Raw genomic sequence first — 14,315 nt, forward strand, 5'->3', positions numbered from 1 at the left:
TGGGATGGCCTTTCCTCATCTGATTAGAACATACTCCTCAGGAAAGCTCACCATCTGAGAATGTCTCAGAAGGGCCAATTCTGCTCTGCGGAAGTCGTCAACATCGAGGTGAGGAGTGCTGTCATCCACCCCATGTAGAGACTGTTGGGTAGCTTTCAGGAGTTCCTGATATGTGCTGAACTGTTGGATGTCAGGTATTGCCAGGCTCGTTGACTCTGTCAGCAGGCCACAAAACGCTGTCTTACTCAGCTACTTTACCTCTTCTCTAGATTTTCTGGCTGGTGCCTTTGGCCTGATGATGAGCTGCTCACTGCAATACTGCCAGTCTCACCAAATGGCTGAAGAGCTCGGCTTCTGGAGGGGTACAGGAGATGAAAAGCCACTGCTGCGGAGTTAGTTGGTGGCACAGGAGTCTTGACGGGCATTATAGAGTCCATCTGAGTCTGGTGTGGACGGCTGCAGGTCCACCAGGGGGGCCTAGGCATACTGGCTCCACTGATAAGATGTGGGTAACCCGACCCAGTGAGCAGTAATGGTTGTGCCTCCTTGATGCTCGGCAGTGGCAGATCCTTAAGATGACGGTACCTCTCCTGCAGCGCTTTGGCTGGGTATGTATGGCAGATAAGGCTTAGTTCCTTTGCAGTGAAAGCTCTGTGGATCTGGAAGGAATTGGCAGCCTGTGATGCAGGAGTCCAGAAAACGACACTGTGGCTCCATGGATGCTACGAACCTCTTGCTGGACAGTGCAGAGTGCCAGGTCTTCAGCTTCCCCATTAAGGCTTAAGCGATCAGCAGCTTTGCACAGGAGTATGGTGCGCTCTGGACCATCACCCAATATATTGTAGGTTTCAAGTACCTTGTTGCCGCTCTGAAGGATAACACAACTAAGCTTGAGTAACACCTGACTGTTGCTTTTTGGCCAATCTAAGTACAGCGTCTCCAAGATGGAACTTACCAAGCAAGTGCTTTCTTCAGTCGCTTTGGGCTTACCAGATGCTATGGCATTTTAGCTAATATTGAACTCATGAAAAACCTCAAGGTGATTTTGTTCACACTGTTTGCACTTGGCCTTGAGGGTACACTTTGCCGCTTGGTGCTCACAGCTGCATCTCTAGCACCTTTTGTTCCTTTTGATCGACTCCATCTTCTGCTGTTTTGACAAGAGTTTGAAGTTGCTACACCAGTTCATGTAGTGCTGCACAGATTGCAGAACGGACAGTACTTTGGCTTCTCTTGTGTTGCCTCTGCTGCAGATACAGTTGTGGCTTTCTCTGACTCTTCCTTCTGCTCACTACCATGGAGACTAGTAGTAGTCTTCATAGACTTGTACTGAGTGTGCCAGTCTTTGCATGGAGTTTGCTTCTGTTTTTCTGAGTTATTATAATACTGGTCTTCATTCACCTGTACGTGCACCTCGTACTCCAGCCAATCAGCCATGTCAAGCAGCGTTAGAATAGGAGTTTGGATGGGATCACAAATCTCTGGAAATTGGCTCTTAGGTCATGTGGCAACTTAGCTAAGAGGCAAGATACATGTGAGCCACACTTTCAACTCTGTTCAGCCCTGGTCTCCCAACTGGTGCAACATGCCCACTAGTGCACGGACTAGGAGGGCAAATGACTTGAAGCCTCTGATGCCACCACTCTCGATGTTGGGTCCATCCCTGCAGATGTCTGTTTACCAGCCTCTGTAGCCCCAGGAGATCGTCCTTCAACTGGCTCAGAAATTGCAAAGTCCTCCATCTCCTCCTTGATGTATTGGACAGGTTTTTGCCCTTTCTCAAGCATCTCTTCATTAGAAATTTCCCTGTACTCAACGGAATTCATATCCTTGCTCGAGACTCTTACTCTGTTGCTGCCTGTTGAATGTCTTGTGTCACAGCCCATCTCTGCAGATGTCCATTTACCAGCCTCCACAGCCCAAGGAGATCCACCTTCAACTGGCATAGAAATCGCAAAGTCCTCTGTCTCCCCCTTGATGTCTTGGGACAGGTTTTTTTTTTTTTTAGCCCTTTCTCAAGCATGTCTTCATCTGAAATTTCCCTATACTCAACGGAATTCATATCCTTGCTTGATTCTCTGCAGTCTTTGAAAACCATCTACGAGGCGCTGGACATATCTGCGTGGATAGTTCTTAGAGTTTATCCCACGGCTAACTGTTCTTCTGTTGTTGCTCCTCCTCCTCTAGCGTGACATGATGTGATGCTAGAAAAGGCATCCGGGTCGGAGGACCAAAAATTGTGTGAGATAATGTATATGGATCCACAGGTGTGGCAGCAATCACTTCAGGGTGTCGGGTTAGGACAGTCTTTTTGTGTTTGGGTGAAAGTGTGGAAGAAGGAGCTGTAGAGTCCAGGTCCAAATTTTAGGTTCTTTATCTAGCTCAAAGGAGGTTGACGGATAAAAGGGCGTATGTGTGTGGTTCTGTAACAACAGACACAACAACGCAGACGGATTAATAGTGGAAATTCTAGCCCAGATAGCAACGGCGAACCTAAACTAGAGCTAAAGGAAGCAAGGAGATACAGAAAAAACACACACAAGAGGCAGAGCCGTTTATACAAGCTGTGCAGTTTTCCTGGGAAGGTTCTTCCTGACAGGTAATAATGATGACATGGATGTCCATGGACTAGCTATTGCCTTAAAACACCAGTGATACTAAGTCAATAAGGACACTTGTTTGCATGTAAATTTTAAGGATTGTATCTATGCCTCGCAATGCCGTCAGTCTAAATTCTCAATTTTTTTTTAAATGTTGGATGATCTGGTTTTTGAATGAAACACTGTCTCTTTCCAATTAATCATTGTACTGTTGTGATGATAAATTGGATATTGTACTGATAAAAATGAGTGCACTGAACAGTTTGACCTAAAAGTCTAACACACGGCCACTCGTGTGGACGCTGACACTGTTGAATTTTGTTGATTTTTACATTTTATGTTTGCTTTTCCACCACTCAACATATATAACTTCAAGTATATTGTTAGTTTGGTTTTGTTTTCTTTCTAAATAAAAGAAAAAAACTGACTAATTAATGGCGTGAGAAGTTTGCCACCTTTTGCCCTTCGCAAAGTAACACGTATGCCGCCCGTGAATGCACACATGCCATCAATCATGCTGTACACGTGCACACGTTTCACTTGCACATTTCAAGGGCATATAAGGACAAAAAGCGTGGGGTTTCCTCCAGGTGCCCCGGTTTCCTCCCACAGTCCAAAGACATGTAGGTCAGGTGAATCGGCCGTACTAAATTGTCCCTAGGTGTGTGTGTCGGAGAGAGCGAGAGATGGACTGGTGGCCTGTCCGGGGTGTCTCTCCGCCTGCTGCCCCATGACCGCTGGGAGAGGCTCCAGCATCCCCACGACCCTGAGAGCAGGATAAGGGGGTTTGGATAATGGATGGATGGATTTAAGTTGTGGACTTGTTCCGCTGTCCTCTGACGGGTCCCTGCTTGAGAATACTTTAGCCCAGGGCCTTATTGTTGTTGTTTTGTGTGTTTTTTTGTGTGTCTTTGACTAGATCCCGTTTGACAAGCACCTGGTCATCAGCAAGAAAAGGTCTAAGTGCTGGGCTGATGATGAGACCCAGTAATGTTGGCACAGCAGCATCAACACTGCTTCAGCTAGTCACATCAGTGATGGCTCAGTCCGATTTAGATTTGGCAATGAACAGTCAATAGATTTAGCAATGCTGGCTCATTGGCACACTTGAAGTCATTATTACCATCATTAGTGTCGTTATTTGCAGCTGTGTTTATCCTGCTACGCTAACATCACTTGGTCACATCATCAGCCCAGCACTTGGAAAATGGTTTCTTACCTTTGGACGGTAGCAAACTCACTAAAATGCTACAGAGTTTAGCTACTCTTTAATGAAGAGAACACTGAATAGACAGCAATAAATATAAATAATGTGAGGCGTCTGGGTAGCGTAGCGGTCTATTCCGTTGCCTACCAACACGGGGATCGCCAGTTCGAATCCCCGTGTTACCTCCGGCTTGGTTGGGCGTCCCTACAGACGCAATTGGCCATGTCTGCGGGTGGGAAGCCGGATGTGGGTGTGTCCTGGTTGCTGCAGTAGCGCCTCCTCTGGTCGGTTGGGGTGCCTGTTTGGGGGGGAGGGGGAACTGGGGGGAATAGCGTGATCCTCCCACGTGCTACACCCCCCCCCCCGGTGAAACTCCTCACTGTCAGGTGACAAGCGGCTGGCGACGCCACATGTATTGGAGGAGGCATGTGGTAGTTTGCAGCCCTCCCTGGATCGGCAGAGGGGGTGGAGCAGCGACTGGGAGGGCTTGGAAGAGTGGGGTAATCGGCTCTGTGCATAACTGTAGACCACTGACTTCCAGTTTCTACAGCAGTAGTCATACCAGTTGCTGCGGGTGAAAAGTTTCAAGTTGTACATATCAAGTTGCGTCCGTCCGCTCATCCTCATAATGGTGGACGTAACTTGATGTTCTTTGCACCATCCTGACAGTATGCAATGCCATGTTAGTTTGTTGTGCATGCACTTTGAGTTGAATTTAACCAAGTTGGATATTGAGTCGGTGTCATTTGAGTGGGCTGTTAAATTGTGTTGCTGTTTCTATCCATCCATCCATACCTCAATACCTCCATTCCATCCATCATCCGAACCGCTCATCCTGCTCTCAGGGTCATGGGGATGCTGCAGCCTATCAGCAGTCATTGGACAGCAGGTGGGGGGACACCCTGGACAGGCCGCCAGGCCATCACACAGGGCTGAAACACACACACACACACACATTCACACCTAGGGACAATTTAGTATAGCCGATTCACCTGATTTACTTGTCTTTGGACTAGGTTGGACTACCCCAGGGCTTGAACCCAGGACCTTCTTGCTGTGAGGCGACCGTGCTAACCACTGCACCACCGTGCCACCCTTATATAGGAATTTGTAAAACTGTGAAAGATTATGGTATGTCATCTGGTTTAGTGTGGAATTTGGAGTTCTTGGGTTTTATTCTATGCACTGTGTTGGATGATTGCTGTTTTTTCAGTCTAAATGCCAGTAATCTAGTTGCTCTGTTACCATATTCATAATATTGCTGGTTAGTGAATCTTAAGCGTCCCTCAGTCTTCTCCGATAACAAGCTGTTAAGTTCTCTACACGCGGCATGGTGGTGCAGTGGTTAGCGTGGTCGCCTCACAGCAAGAAGGTCCTGGGTTCGAGCCCCAGGGTAGTCCAACCTTGGGGGTCGTCCCGGCTCGTCCTCTGTGTGGAGTTTGCATGTTCTCCCCATGTCTGCGTGGGTTTCCTCCGGGTGCTGCGGTTTCCTCCCACAGTCCAAAGACATGTAGGTCAGGTGAGTCAGCCGTACTACATTGTCCCTAGGTGTGAATGTGTGTGTGTGGGCCCTGTGATGGCCTGGCAGCCTGTCCAGGGTGTCTCCCCGCCTGCTGCCCAGTGACTGCTGGGATAGGCTCCAGCATCCCTGCGACCCTGAGAGCAGGATAAGCGGTTTGGATGATGGACGGATGGGAAGTTCTCTACGGGTTACATTAAGGGTTCTAGTAAGACCAGGTGATGCGGTTCGTTTATGTTGTTTTTCTAAATCCCTTATTTTATCCTCCAATTCCCTCTGTTTGGCATCCTTTTTCCTTTTCTTGTTGTTTCTAAAAATGTGTTAAAATACAAAATGCAACAGAATGGTTTTGGGTTCAGCGTCGGTGTGCGTGCCAACACTTTGACCACACTAACCAGTGTGAGCCACCGCAGTCAATAACAAATTAGTCAGTTGACTGACAGTCTTGGTTGGGTCCTGCGTTCGAACCCCGGGCCGTCCCAGTTCCTTTCTGTGTGGAGTTTGCATGTTCTCCCCATGTCTGCGTGCGTTTCCTCCGGGTGCTCCAGTTTCCTCCCACCATCAAAAAGACATGCATGTTAGGGTTAATACTCCTGCCTGTGCCCCTGAGCAAGGCAATGGAAAGGACAACTGGAGTTGGTCTCCGGGTGCTGCAGCTGCCCACTGCTCCTATACAATAGGAAGGGTTACATGCAGAAGACATTTCATTGTAACCTGTACAATGACAGATAATGAAGTGGCTTACTAACCTGACAATACTTACTGGGGATGTTTAGCTTACCTCATGTATCATATATTACCTGCTGTACCCTTCAAATACATTTATCATACCGCAATGAGATAAACATGGCATTTAGTCTGTGTTTTAAACTGTCCTTATTTATTCATTTATTTTTATAATATATGTATAACATATATATAATATGTATTATTTATGAATCAATATCATATATTTTAAAATTTTCCCTTTTTAAGGATGCAACATTGCCTGTAAGCAAGCAAGCAACGTTTATTTATTTATTTGTGTCCCCCCCCCCCCATGTTGTCCCCATCCAATGACCCGACTCTTCCGAGCTGTCCCGCTCACTGCTCCCCCCCCCCTCTACCGATCCGGGGAGGGCTGCAGACTACCACATGCCTCTTCCCATACATGTGGAGTTGCCAGCCGCTTCTTTTCCCCTGACAGTGAGGAGTTTCACCGGGGGGACGTGGCGCGTGGGAGGATCACGCTGCCCCCCCCCCCCCAGTTCCCCTGAACAGGCACCCTGACCAAGCCGCAGGTAACACGGGGATTCGATCCCCATGTTGGTGGGCAAGGGAATAGACCGCTATGCTACCCGGACACCCCGCAAAATTGTATTTTAAAGCACTTTTAAAAACGTAGCTACAAAGTGCTTTACACTCAGTACACACAATATGAATAAACACACAACAAGCTGACTGGATATAAGATGTGGCGCGGCGTCGGGAGGAACAGACCAGGCTGCACATGAAGCAGAACAGAAGGCAGGGGTTGGGTTCAAGGAAAAATAGCTGTCTTCTTCATCGCTTTTACTTTTCTCCTCTTCTTCATAAGAGACCCTGTTTTATTCAACCTAGTTTTTGTTAAAAAAAAGTTTTTGTTTTTTTTAGTTGTGTGAACCTTGACCTTTGTGGAGTCCCTCTGGTAGGCAGGTTAAAGGATTGTCCACACCGGATTATTTCCCTCGACAAGAACGCGTAGCACGATAACATGATTAGCTAGGCTCTCCAGTCTTTTGCCCTGTGGACACGTGCATTTGTACAACCTTTAGAACTGCCCCCCCGTATCGCAGTGTGTGCCAGCTCACCTCCGTCTCTCTAACAACTTGCAGATGTTCCAGATGTTATCATCTTATTACCAGACATCCACCCGGGGACACGTTATTGTCTGCTGGCTGGCCTGCGTGTTTCCAGCAGAGCCCGGTGAGGGTGCAGGACCTGCAGGGAGTTTTAGAGGGGATTTTACAGTCTGCTGCCTCTTGAAGTTCCTGATCACAGATCTTCAACTACGCATCCGTAATGAGAAGACGATTTGATTCCTGAAAGTGCTTCTATTCACAGAGCTGGGATTTCTCTTCACCAAAAGTTAATGAGTCTTTTTGTGGTTTAGCAGTCAGTGAAACTCGAAATGGCTGCTTCACATGAACGATGTGAGTGGAGCTGAGGGATTAGCTGAAAAAATTATTTTTTTTTTACATGGATAGATTATCAACTATGATACAAGTTTCACAAGCTCCGCTTTGACATTTCCTGGTTGGACACGGGTGTAAGGGGCTGAAGAGTGACGCGGAGGTCATTTGGTGGAAGGGGCTTAACGGAGGGATATGAGGCAGCAGAGAGAGAGGCGGAAGGATTTGCACTGGATAGTTCATACTACTACCACTACTGCTATTTTCAGCTGCTCCCGTTAGGGGGCGCCACAGCGAATCATCCGTTTCCATCTCTTCCTGTCCTCTGCATCTCCCTCTTGTCACACCAGCCACCTGCATGTCCTCCCTCACCACATCCATAAACCTCCTCTTTGGCCTTCCTCTTCTCCTCTTCCCTGGCAGCTCCATATTCAGCATCCTTCTCCCAGTATACCCAGCATCTCTCCTCCACACATGTCCAAACCATCTCCATCTTGTCTCTCTTGCTTTGTCTCCAAACCGTCCAACCTGAGCTGTCCCTCTAATATACTCGTTCCTAATCCTGTCCTTCTTCATCACTCCCAATGAAAATCTTATCATCTTCATCTCTGCCACCTCCAGCTCCACCTCCTGTCTTTTCATCAGTGCCACTGTCTCCAAACCATACAACATAGCAGGTCTCACAACCATCTTGTAAACCTTCCCTTTAACTCTTGCTGGTACCCTTCTGTCACAAATCACTCCTGACACTCTTCTCCACCCACTCCACCCTGCCTGCTCTCGTTTTCGCCTCTTCTACACTTCCCATTACTTTGGACAGTTGACCCCAAGTATTTAAACTCATACACATTCGTCACCTCTACTTCTTGCATCCTCACCATTCCACTGTCCTCCCTCTCATTCACGCATATGTATTCCGTCTTGCTCCTACTGACTTTCACTCCTCTCCGGTGCATACCTCCACCTCTCCAGGCTCTCCTCCACCTGCACCCTACTCTCACTACAGATCATAATGTCATCCACAAACATCATAGTCCAAGGAGACTCCTGCCTGATCTCGTCTGTCAACCTGTCCATCACCACTGCAAACAAGAAAGAACTGTCCCCCTCACTATTTCTGCAGTGGTTGCCCAGCCATTTGGCAACTCTTCACTACCACCCAGTGCCTGTCTTAACTCCTCCCTGAACTCCAGACAACAGTCTCCCTTCTTCAGCTTCCACCATTTGATCCCTGGCTCTGCCTACACTCTCTTCCTCTTCTTGGTCTCCAAAGTCATCCTACAGACCACCATCTGATGCTGCCTAGCTACGTTCTCCCTCGTCACCGCCTTGCAGTCTCCAATCCCTTTCAGATCACGCCTCCTGCGTAAGCTACTATAGTCCACCTGTGTGCACCTTCCTCCACTCTTATACATCACCCTGTGTTCCTCCCTCTTCTTGAAATATGTATTCACCACAGCCACTTCCATCCTTTTTGCAAAATCCACCACCATCTGTCCTTCCATGTTCTTCTCCTTGACACCATTCCGACCCATCACCTCCTCATCACCTCTGCTCCCTTCACCAACATGCCCACTGAAGTTTGTTCCAGTCACCATTCTCTCCTCCTTGGGTACTCTCTCCATCACTTCATCCAACTCATCCCAGAATTCTTCTTTCTCTTCCATCTCACACCCAACTTGCGGGGCATGTGCACTGATAACATTCATCAACACACCTTCCATTTCCAGCTTCATACTCATCACTCTGTCCAACACACTCTTGGCCTACTCTCCTTCACAATAACTCTTACCCCATTTCCCCTCCCATTCGCACTATGGTAGAAGAGTTTGAACCCTTCTCCGATACTCCTGGCCTTACTCCTCTTCCACCTGGTCTCTTGCACACACAGTATATCTCCCTTCCTTCTCTCCATCATATCAGCCAGCTCTCTCCCTTTACCAGTCATAGTGCCAACATTCAAAGTTCTGACTTTCACCTCCACACTTCTACCCTTCCTCCTCTTCTGCTGCCTCTGGACATACCTTCCCCCTCTCCTCCCAACAGTAGCATAGGTTCCACCGGCACCCTGGTGGCCAACAGTACCGGTGGCGGTTGTTGGTAACCCGGGCCTTGACCGATCCGGTATGGAAACCTGATTTATTATAATTTATTTCTGATTTTTCCCTTTATCTGCCAATTTAGTGGCCAATCGATCCCTATTCTAGTTCAAACACCCACCCTCGTACTGCATGCATTCGCCAACTGCATCTCTCCGGCCGGCAGTCTCGAAGGAAACGCCTCGCCACTTTCGTGACAAGGCAAATCCAGGCAGAACCACTGCTTTTTCTGACACACAGACATTCATGTGACGAACACAAGCCGACTCCGCCCCCCTCCCAAAGACAGTGTTGCCAATTATTGCTGCTTCATCGAGTCCGGCCATAGACTGATCTGATCAGACCAGGGCGCGAACCCCAGTCCCCAGTGGGCAACTGCATCGACATAAAGCCGATGCTTAGACCGCTACACCACCGCGGACCGGAAATCTGATTTAGGATCCGCATATTTGATCTGGCAAAGGTTTTGCAGCGGATGTCCTTCCAGATGCAACCCTCCCCGTTTATCCGGGCTTGGGAATGGCACTAAGAATGCACTGGCTTGTGCATCCTCAGTGGCTGGGTTGTTCATGCTACCTACTGCAGCTTTAAGAAACCATGTTGTTATTGTCCATGGTAGTTAGTCCAGTGCATCCTACTGTAGAGGAGCGGTGGGCAGCTGCAGGACCCAGGGACCAACTCTAGTTCTTCTTCCTATTGCCTTGCTCAGGGGCACAGACAGGAATATTCGCCCTAACATCAGGAGACGCAGTTTGTACAATGTGAATTGTCTGTGGTGCAAGTTTTGCAATTCTGTAATTATTTAGAACGGGGCTTGACGGACTTCAGCGGAGTGTTACCCAACAGAATTTAGAGTGTTTACATTTTAGCTTGACATGAAGGATCATGATTAACGTACCATCTCAATTATCACCACACATTCTGAGTACCTTCTGAAAACGGGTCCAAGTCATCATCATATATCATTATACTGGAGTGCTGGTGAAGCCTTTATGACTTGGCTAATTGTTTCCCAGAGATAAGACCTGGGGGGGTTACACGGTGTTCAGACTAAATCCTTGACAGAGACTGTTGAAACTTTCACTTCCCCAACAAAACAATGCCTCGTTTGATGAACGTCGTACGACAAATTTTGTTTTGAGCCATGCCAAGACGAGATAGATTTAATATCGATGACTGCTCGACTTCAGATTAACAATATGAACGCGAACACCTGCCAAAAGCCTACAAGAGGCAATTCATCACAAACGTCACATTCTCTCAAAATAGCTTTATTAAGGTGAAAAAATCGTTCTTAAAAATCAAAGAAAATGGGAATATCGGGGGAGGGGGGGTTTGAAAAACGGCCCACAGACGGAGATACCCACGTGTTACATTGTTTCACACGTTCAGGACAGTTTAATTACACCTTAAGCGATAACACACAAGTCAGTTAATTATTTTAGGGCCCAGACACACCAACCCGACTAGCGGCGACGAAGGCCGACCGTTGCGTCGCCTCATGTCGCCTGCCGTCTGGGCCAGAAAGTAGCACCTGAACACACCGCAAAGGCTACAGCCGACGGCCAACTAGCATGTAGGTTCTGCACTGAATCACTAAGCTGGACAGCAAATCGGAGTGATCGCTCTCACCGGCTGCAGCCTGCGGGAAGGTGGAGTTGGAGGTCCAGCCCCGCCCACAGGTCTAGCCCCGCCCACAGATTGACAGCACCAGTGATTTATGCAGAAAATGTGTGTTTAACATAAGCCTAAGAGCGTTTCACGTTTTGTTCTGCAACGCAAAGTATGGCCTTTAATATCACGACTGTTATTTTTTTTTTTTTTTTTTTATTTTTCCCTTTTTTCTCCCAATTTAGTGGCCAATCGATCCCTGTTTTAATTCAAACACCCACCCTCGTACTGCATGCGTTCGCCAACTGCATCTCTCCGGCCGGCAGTCTCGAAGGAGACCGCCTCCCCACTTTTGTGACAAGGCGACTCCAGGCCGAACCACTGTTTTTTCCGACACACACAGAGACGCATTCACGTGACGAACACAAGCCGACTCCGCCCTCCCTCCCGAAGACAGTGTTGCCAATGATTGCTGCTTCATTGAGTCCGGCCATAGTAGGATCTGACGAGACCGGGGCGCGGTGAGTGTTAAATTGCCTTGTTTGTCTCACGATAATTCTACCAGTAAAATTCCAAATCAGAAGCACCGAGTAATCAATGTGGGCTGGGGAACAAAGCACGGTGACGTAATGGATGTGGACGGGGCTTGACCTGTGGGGCTGGACGTCCAACGCCGCCTTCCCGCAGGCTGCAGCCGGTACTACTTGGAATAGGCCGAAAAGCTGCCGACGGTGCGGGACACACCGCAAAAACTAGGGTCACAGACGCTCGCCGACGGTGTGTCAGGGCCCTTAAACTGCAGTATGGTGGGGGTGTAACTACCCTTACAGGGGGCACTTCTCCTCTCCTGCCCTGCCAACAGGGCTTGAAAGTACAGACAGCACTTCCTCTTCAAAAACTAAATCCTGCGTACATTTCCTATCCATATTTGGATGGTTTGCTACCCAGATAGCATCCGGATGTGGGCCACTTCAGGCAATGATGCAGCACTGGTGGCCTTCTTCTGGCCCTGACAAAATGGATGTGAGCCTGAAGTGGCCCACATGTATAACAGCAAATATGGCCCAAATATGCTAAATCAAATGTGGCCTTTTTTGGCAAAGATGCGGCGCTCTGGGCAACATGTGATCTGGATGTGACCCTGAAGTGGCCCGTGTGGTAAATGGTGAATATGGCCCAAATATCACAAAACAAATATGGGCCACCTTTGGCAAATATGTGGCACATGCAGCATTGCTATGGCTTGGTTCTGGCCCAGATCTGGCAAACAGGAGCGGATCGCCCAAGTGCCATCATTCCACGCGGTATGTGGGCTGGATGAAAGTGTTGGGTATGGGACGGGTCCAGGCCACAGCAATTTTGCTATCTGGGTATAAACCATAGGGCCAAATTTTCAGTCCACGTGCAACGTAAAAGAAATATGTATAATCCTGACGTGCAGCTGGTGCAGGGTGGTACTGTGTCACGTGACTAAACAACGATGACAATAAAAACGTTTCATGGCACCATTACACTCTAATTCATGGAAAGCTTAGCAGCACATGTGCACTGATCATTTTGACTACAGCGACAAGAACCAAAGCCTGCACATCTAAGGTTACCTTCGGACCAAGCAACCCACCGAGTGTCGCATTGACAAAAAACACAACCGGCGCGAACCTTTAACAGAATCTAATCTTCCCCTCGCTGTGACAAGTTTATTGTGAGCCGTTCAGTACACGTGACGACAGAGGGCAACATGCTGCGACGTACCTCCATGCACACCGGCGGCAGCCTTGCAAGGCTTTGTGTTAGCTCAGCTGTAACAAGTAATGACTTATGTACACCCATGAGGGGAGATACCGCCGACCCGGCCCGCCGTTTCACACTCTGCTCCCATGCGCTCACACACAGGGAACATGCACAAACACACAAAAACAAGGACATACACACAGTGGTGCACTCACATGCATGTATGTAGGTGTTTACCCAGGCATGCACTGACACACACACACACACACTCACATGCACGCACAGGAAGAGATATGTCACATCACCACTTCAGAAGCTGATAAAAATAGACCTCAAAAACGTAGCAAACAAAACACAGCAACATAAATGGCTCAGAATCTCGAGTTTCTGGATAAATCGAGTTTGGATTAAGTTCTACGGTATCGTCCCATCGACCTCGTGGGACAAACTATTTGCTTCGAGGTTCAGTTCAGGCCTGCTTGGTAGGAGGAAGTGTGCACTCTCATCCCAATGAGACACAGCTGGCCAGTATTGTTGGTGGATTTCACACCAGCCTCTTTCACAAGTCCAACCATCCCGTAACCAAAATGTCTGGTGTTCAATCATTTTGCGGCGGCCCCCCAAGAAGAAGTGCTTCTTTTTTGGCCCAAGGATACAATTGGGGAGAAACGGGGGCGGGGGGGGGGGTAGTTGCTGGAGTAGCGGCTCTAGTGACCGCCCTGTAACCAAGATGTCCTGTGTCCCATCATTTTGCGGTGGCCCCTAGAAGGAGTTTTTTTTTTACCCCGTCCTCCAATAAAAAGAAAGTCAATGTCACCAACAAAGATATGATCTGGCCAATAACAAAAACAGGAAGTGAGTGATAAGTGAGGAAAAACCAAGAAGGAAGGAAATCTTAGACGTCTCAAAGTAAAAAAATCAAAATCAGTAATACATTCTTGGACGCAAGGTCACTTACATGACAGCTTAAGCCCAAAAGTCACGGCAGTGAGGTACAAAGCTGTTTTTGGCATTTGGGAACATTGTTGAGATCCCGTTTGAGGAAAAAGACATCATGACAGTTTCTCATGATGGCTGCAGAGTATGGAGGTCTTAGACCTGCAGCTCAGAGACCAGTTCAGCACCGGGCTGTCCTGCTCCCAAACACGGTTATGCAGGAAGGGAAAGAGATGAAGAGGTGGACCCTGATCCAGTAAACTTGATGCCATATGAATGACAGGGACGAACAGAGGAGATCCCAACATTATAAGCCAAAGGTCCAAATGTCAGAGACGAGGAGGAGTACTCCGGAACAGAGGGAAGTGTGCAGGGGGAGGTGATCATGTGTGAGTACGTTAGAATAATACATAGGGTTTTCAGCGGCATGGTGGGGTCGTCCCGGGTCGGGCTGTGTGTGGA

This window comes from Lampris incognitus, chromosome 10 (genome assembly GCF_029633865.1).
Source record: "Lampris incognitus isolate fLamInc1 chromosome 10, fLamInc1.hap2, whole genome shotgun sequence".
NCBI classification, from domain to species: domain Eukaryota; kingdom Metazoa; phylum Chordata; class Actinopteri; order Lampriformes; family Lampridae; genus Lampris; species Lampris incognitus.